At 46.0% G+C, this 7,868-nt stretch overlaps 1 pseudogene; it reads right to left on the bottom strand.

Annotated features, from left to right (window-relative positions):
• Positions 1-602: 602 nt before the first annotated feature.
• Positions 603-2,896, bottom strand: LOC125530355 (annotated as a pseudogene).
• Between the last annotated feature and the right edge of the window lie 4,972 nt (positions 2,897-7,868).

Here is a 7,868-nt window from a genome sequence, read left to right as displayed (position 1 = left end):
GATGGCCTTGATGTGTTCATAGGGTTTCAAATGAGTTGTGACTTCCGATGCCAGGCCAAATAGTTGTATGGTTGATTGACCTGCTCGATGGGCCAATAACAAGTAATGTCAACCTATTAGACTGTGAGTAGACTAACTGGTACTGTGGTACTGGTATATATAAGTGTAGCGCTCAAATAATCTTTAAGAGGTCTTATAGTTAGGAACAGAGGAAGTATCTCTTAAGGTACTTCTACAGTATCTTCTATTGTTATAACATAAAATTTCTATAACACCTGAAATTTGCCGGCATTGTCTTGTTCTCTTTGATTTTTTTTTTCAAATGGCTGAACTGTTCAAACATCTGAAACCTAAATGAGCTTTCACCGCACAAAACCAGAGTCATTATTAACTTGGTAACATACAAAATACTGGTGCATCACCAACTTCTTAACATGCAAAATACTGGTGCATTATTTCAAGTAGTAATTTATTGCTAATACAGTAGCACACATAGTTTTGGAAATTAACAAGCACACACTTTTCTTGGGATAGCAAATACGGCTTATTTGCTCCATCACCAAGATTATCATCACACACACACACACACACACACACACACACACACACACACACACACACCATATGGTTTATATAATTGAGGAGCACACAGTTCCCTTGTGTATGCCTCTAAGTATAGAATAGCACGACATTGCCATGGTGCAGCTCAGAGCTCACACATCAGACCAAGTGATCTTAAATTCTCCGATGTTCTTGTTGAGCCCCAGCGCCTTCCATACCGCTGGCGACCCGTCCACGATGTTGTTTGCACATGGTGGCTCAAAGTTGTGTTCCTTGTCACAGCCATGCACCGAGTCACACTCGTCGACGACCTTGGCCAGCACGGACCGCCTGTTCCCGCTGATGCGGATCATCTTGTTGCACCGACGTGTGCCGTCGAGGCCAGCCACCCAGTAGACAGCGCCACCACCAGCTCGCTGTCCTTGTGGTAGCGATCGTCACAGAAGGACGGCCCACCACCGTCACCCCCGCGGGCAAAGCTGTTCAGCGTCAAGGTTGCCACTGTCTTGGAGGACACTGGGGGCGAACACCTGAACTGCGGGTAGCGGTGGTGGGGAATACAGCAGTCGGAGCCATTCTCCTTGTTGCACTTGCCAGCCTTGCCGTAGAGGAAGCCGCTGATATGGCAGCGGCCACCACTGGGCTTTGGCACGCGTTTGTTGGCTGTGGACGATGCGACACCATGGATATGGAGAGTGATTACCTGCAAGAGCACAAGCACAGCTAGTAGCTTCGGGTTAGCCATGCTATTTGCCACCTTAAGCTTGTGAGCTTTCGATTGAACTATTGCTTGATGCTCAAGTGTATGGGTGGGTACTCTATATAGAGCTCAGAAATCAGCAATTGCTATGCAATTTCATGGGCGCCAAGTTCTTGATGATTGGCTGCACATATTTGGCGTGCTATCATATAGAGCTCTGGGCAAAACATTTCAGCAATTACTATGCTACCGTGTGTTCGCCACACTATACCACTGGTTTAACTAGGCATGTAACATACTGTCCCTTTTCTTGGTTTGTCAACTCCAAGGTTAGTTTCTGAGCTTGACAAGAAAATTGATGTGTAATTATTCCATCGTCGTCACATTTTTTTCCTGTGTTTGTAATGTGAATTACATTATTACTCGGTAGTAGCTTTAGTGATTAATATAATTATATTTCGAATAGAATGGTAGTTGATGAATTGCGAGGAAATCATTCTGCTGGTTGAAACTGGCATCGTATGGTTTCTGTAAGTTTGTGTTGTTTCACTGTTAAAAGGAGACTTGAAAAGGCTTAATATTTAAAACAGAGACTAACAGATGGAGCATAAAATAAATGGAGAACCGAGTGTATAACTGAACATTTTGGCCCAAAAAAGTCAGCATGTTTGTCCTGGTTTGATCAATTATACTGGAAATATGGTTTGATTGTTTGACCGTCTCAGATTTCCTGGACACTGGAGAATTGAGAAAAACCGCATCCAAGTGTGTGTTTCTGGATGATTTGGCTCCCGGGATTGTCTCAATATGTCTTACTTTCTACATCCTGTGTAGTCACTTAATTCTCTTTTTTTTCTTCAGATAAAGGCATTGCAAGTTTGGGGGTTGTCTGTGCATCACAAATTACTCCATAGAAGTAGCTCTAACATATTGAGCACAAATTACAAATATCATATTTACAGGGACAATGCATATTCCTATTTTAACTCTGTACATGATATATATCACTCACTTCTCTCGTATGCCTGCTACGCAGTTCTGCTGTTTACTCCTCTGACCAGGTGATCTCATCCATGCCGACGTTCTGGTCGAGCCCCAGGGCATTCCACACCGCCGGTGAGGCATCAACGATGTTATTATCGCACGGAGGCTCGTAGTTGTGGTCGGCGTCACAGCCATACACGGAGTCGCACTCGTCCACCACCTTGGCGTACACGGACTTGTCGTTAGCGGTGATCTTGATGCGATGGCCGCAACGTGCCATGTTCTTGAACCAGCCGGTGGAGAGCGCAACGACCAGTTCCTTGTCGCTGTGGTAGGAGTTGTCGCACTCTGACGGGCCACCGCCATCCTTGCCCTTCTCGAAGCTGTTGAGCGTCAGGACGGCCTTGGTGGTCGCCGTGACCGGCGGCGAGCAGTGGTACTGCGGGTACCTCTTACCGTCTTCGCAACAATCCGGGTCATTGCTCTTCTCGCAGTTGCCGGACCTGCCTGGGAGATAGCCGCTGGCACGGCAGACCCCTAGGCCGGGGCGAAGGGAGGAGGCAATGTGCGACGTGGAGAGCGTGACCAGCAGGAAGACCGCGGCGGTGGCTAGAGCTCTGAAGTTGGCCATTTCAGTTTGCCTTGGCTTGATTCCTGGTGTGTTTGGCCCTTGTTTTCGGAATTGCTGTGTGCGCATCCGCTTTTGTAGTGACCCTTGCTGCTAGTAGTGCTAGGTATGAACATTGCCAGGTTGTTTGCTACGGCAATTCTTTGTTGTGTTCAGATTATGAATACTTGATGTGTGGACGTACCGTATCCTCTCGTATGGGCTTCTGATTGGGGTTCCAAATGTTATCTTGTCACAATTTAATAACCCGCTAAACGGGCTGAACACGTTTACTTGGTGTAGCCGATAACATGTTTTTTTTAATAAAGGGGTTGCCCCATACCTCGTTGTTTGCTCATGAACATGTCACTGTGTACCACTGGCATTGTACGCATGACACATAACCGAAGAAGTCTCACCAGGAGCACGATACGCAAAACACGACGACAAGGTCATTTGGAGACCCGAAGCTCCATACGTCCAAAAAGGACCCCATCAGGGCGTGTAGTGAATATGGCTGCCCCAGGTCAACCTAATTGTCCCTAGGGTTTCGGGGTTCGTCACCCTCCAACACAAAGAACAAACAAGGTGCTGGAATTTTGTCTATTTTGAGCCTAGCTCAATAGCAGTTTCAGAAATTCCTAATAAATCCTAGAGGCCCACGCAGCCTATTCGTGCAAGACAAGAGGTGGAACTAAAGTTTAGTCCCACATTGCTAGTTTAGAGGGAGTTGGACCTCTTTATAAGGGAGGCTCTTTCTTCACATGTATGAGGATGAGAACAAGAGAGACATCCACGCGCGCTCCTCCTCCGCCGCCACCACGCCTCGCCACGACGCGGGTTGCGGGAATGAGCTGAGTCGATGTCTTGCTGTAGTGGAGATTGAATACAAACGGCGCACCTCTTCGCCTGCTGCCTACCTCCTTCTCTTGCACCTATAAAAGGGAGGTCGCTCCTCTCAGAGATACGCACCAGAAGATCATCTTTCTCTCGCCACAAAGTTCCTGAGCACTGCGCTGCTGCTACGATCTTCATATTTCCAACAATCCAAAAACCTTATTATAGGCAATTTACACCAAGTGGTTTTGCTGCTTCCATGAGACCTTCTATGTTTGAGGGTATTAAGAGGTGGCGCGTGAGAGTAGTCTTATGGTTTCAAACCATGAGTTGCTATGACGCCACTCTTGACAAACCTAAAGGGGAGCATGATGCCCAACAGGAACAAGCTTTTCAGAAAATGGATACTCTGTTTAAGGTTGCTCCCTTGAGTGTTCTTGGTGAGAACATAGTTGATGCATATGCGTCAATTGACAATGGAAAAGATATGTGGGACGCACTCGAGACCAAGTTTGGGGTCTCGGATGCTGGCACTGAGCTGTACATCATGGAGCAATTCTATGATTACAGGATGACTGAAGAGCGCTTCGTGGTTGAGCAAGCTCATGAGATACAGTCATTTGCTAGAGAACTTGAGCACTTCAATTGTATGCTACCAGACAAGTCTGTTGCCGGAGGTATCATCACTAAGCTTCCTCCTTCATGGAGGAACTTTGCTACCTCACTGAAGCACAAGAGACAGGAGTTTTCCGTTCCGGGTCTCATTGGTACTCTTGATGTGGAAGAAAAGGCGAGAGCAAAGGACACACGTGCTCGAGGTATTGAGGGAGGATCTAGTGCCAATCTGGTACAGAAGCAGAACTTCCAGCCCCACAAGTTCAAGAACAAGGGCAAGTTTGATGGTAAAGAAAAGTTTGATGGGAAGAACAAGGTTGTGCAGCACAAGAACTTCAAGAAGAAGAATGACAAAAAGAAAGATGTTTTTCATGTGTGTGGGGATCCTGATCATTGGGCTCCTAGTTTCCCTAATCACTATGACAAGCGTCATCCTGGTAAAGGTGGCAAGACCGCTAATGTTGTCATTGGAGACACTGACACGAAGGATGCTGGGTATGGTATATTTCCCACTATTCTTTCAGTATGTCATTCTCCTGATTGGTTGATTGACACAGGTGCTAATGTGCATGTATGCGGTGATATTTCTATGTTTTCGTCTTATCAGACCCCAGGGACTTCAACCGTGCTGATGGACAACGGTTCAAGTGCTTCTATTCGTGGTGTTGGCACGGTCGATCTGAAGTTTACTTCGGGGAATATCGTGCGGCTGAAGAACGTGCATTATGTCCCCTTCGTCAATAAAAATCTTGTTAGCGGATCTCTTCTGTGTAGAGATGGCTACAAACTTGTCTTTGGGTCGAATAAATTTGTAATATCCAAGTATGGAACCTTTGTTGCTAAAGGCTATGAGTCAGGAGGCCTATTTCTTTTATCCTTGTCAGACGTTTGCAGTAAAGTTGTTAATCATATTTGCAACAATAGTGAATCAAATGTGTGGCATTCACGTCTTTGTCATGTTAACTTTGGTTGCATGTCACGACTAGCCAAATTAAAGTTAATCCCTAGTTTCACCACTGTTAAGGGATCTAAGTGTCAAGTTTGTGTGCAAGCTAAGCAACCTCGTAAGTCTCACACGACTGCGAAAACGAGAAATCTTGCACCACTAGAACTCATACATTCAGATCTATGTGAAATGAATGGTGTTTTGACAAAAGGTGGAAAGAAATATTTCATGACGCTAATTGACGACTCCACTAGATACTGCCGTGTGTATCTTCTGAAATCTAAGGATGAGGCTTTGAACTTTTTCAAGATCTATAAAGCTGAAGTGGAAAACCAACTTGATCGGAAAATCAAGAGGCTTAGGTCTGACCATGGTGGAGAGTATTTTTCCAATGAATTTGATGCTTTTTGTGCGGAATATGGTATAATCCATGAGAGGACGCCTCCCTATTCACCTCAGTCAAATGGGGTGGCCGAAAGAAAGAACCGTACTCTAACAGATTTGGTTAACGTCATGTTAGACACATCGGGTCTCTCCAAGGCATGGTGGAGGGAGGCGATATTGACTGCATGTCATGTCCTAAATCGTGTTCCCGCAAAGAATAAAGAGATAACTCCATTCGAGGAATGGGAGAAGAAAAGATTAAAACTCTCTTATCTACGAACCTGGGGTTGTTTGGCAAAAGCCAATGTGCCAATTCCAAAGAAGCGCAAGCTTGGACCAAAGACCGTGGATTGTGTTTTCCTGGGATATGCTTTTCATAGCATCGGTTATAGATTCTTGGTTGTAAAATCTGAGGTACCTGACATGCATGTCGGTACGATCATGGAGTCGAATGATGCGACTTTCTTTGAAGATATCTTTCCAATGAAGGATATGGCTGAAAGAAATATGCCCTAGAGGTAATAATAAAGTTATTATTTATTTCCTTATATCATGATAAGTTTTAATTATTCATGCTAGAATTGTATTAGCCGGAAACATGATACATGTGTGAATACATAGACAAAAAAAGTGTCACTAGTATGCCTCTACTTGACTAGCTCGTTGAATCAAAGATGGTTATGTTTCCTAACCATAGACAAAGAGTTGTCATTTGATTAACGAGAACACATCATTAGGAGAATGATGTGATTGACTTGACCCATTCCGTTAGCTTAGCACTTGATCGTTTAGTTTGTTGCTATTGCTTTCTTCATGACTTATACATGTTCTTATGACTATGAGATTATGCAACTCCCGTTTACCCGAGGAACACTTTGTGTGCTACCAAACGTCACAACGTAACTGGGTGATTATAAAGGTGCTCTACAGGTGTCTCCGAAGGTACTTGTTGGGTTGGCGTATTTCGAGATTAGGATTTGTCACTCCGATTGTCGGAGAGGTATCTCTGGGCCCACTCGGTAATACACATCACTTAAGCCTTGCAAGCATTGCAACTAATGAGTTAGTTGCAGGATGATGTATTACGGAACGAGTAAAGAGACTTGCCGGTAACGAGATTGAACTAGGTATTGAGATACCGACGATCGAATTTCGGGCAAGTAACATACCGATGACAAAGGGAACAACATATGTTGTTATGCGGTTTGACCGATAAAGATCTTCGTAGAATATGTAGGAGCCAATATGAGCATCCAGGTTCCACTATTGGTTATTGACCGAAGACGTGTCTCGGTCATGTCTACATAGTTCTCGAACCCGTAGGGTCTGCACGCTTAAAGTTCGATGACGGTTATATTATGAGTTTATGTGTTTTGATGTACCGAAGGTAGTTCGGAGTCTCGGATGTGATCACGGACATGATGAGGTGTCTCGAAATGGTCGAGACATGAAGATTGATATATTGGACGACTATATTCGGACACCGGAATGGTTCCGGGGGTTATCGGATATATACCGGAGTACCAGGGGTTACCGGAACCCCCCCCCCGGGGGGGGGGGGTTATTGGGCCTCATGAGCCCAAAGTGGTGGAAGAGGAGAGGCAGAAGGAGGTGGCGCGCGGCCCTCCTTGCCCCAATCCGAATTGGGAAAGGGAAGGGGGCGGCGGCCCCCCTTCTCCTTCCTTCTCTCCACCTCCTTCTTCCCCCTTCTCCTAGTTGGAATAGGAAAGGGGGCCAAAACCTACTTGGAGTAGGATTGCCCCCCTTGGGCGCGCCTCCTCCTCTTGGTCGGCCCCTCCTCCTCCCCCCCTTTATATACGGAGGGGCACCCCATAGACACAACAATTGATCTCTTAGATCGTTTAGCCGTGTGCGGTGCCCCCTCCACCATAATCCACCTCGGTCATATCGTAGCGGTGCTTAGGCGAAGCCCTGCGTCAGTAGAAGATCATCATCGTCACCACGCCGTCGTGCTGACAGAACTCCCCCTCAAAGCTCGGCTGGATCGAAGTTCAAGGGACGTCATCGAGTTGAACGTGTGCAGAACTCGGAGGTGCCATGCGTTCGGTGCTTGATCGATCGGATTGTGAAGACGTACGACTACATCAACCGTGTTGTGCTAACGCTTCTGCTTTCGGTCTACGAGGGTACGTGGACACACTCTTCCCTCTCATTGCTATGCATCACCATGATCTTGCGTGTGCGTAGGAATTTTTTTAAAATTACTACGTTCC

The sequence above is a fragment of the Triticum urartu genome, chromosome 1 (assembly GCF_003073215.2).
Source record: "Triticum urartu cultivar G1812 chromosome 1, Tu2.1, whole genome shotgun sequence".
NCBI lineage: Eukaryota > Viridiplantae > Streptophyta > Magnoliopsida > Poales > Poaceae > Triticum > Triticum urartu.
This window is presented reverse-complemented; position numbering and strand designations above follow the sequence as displayed.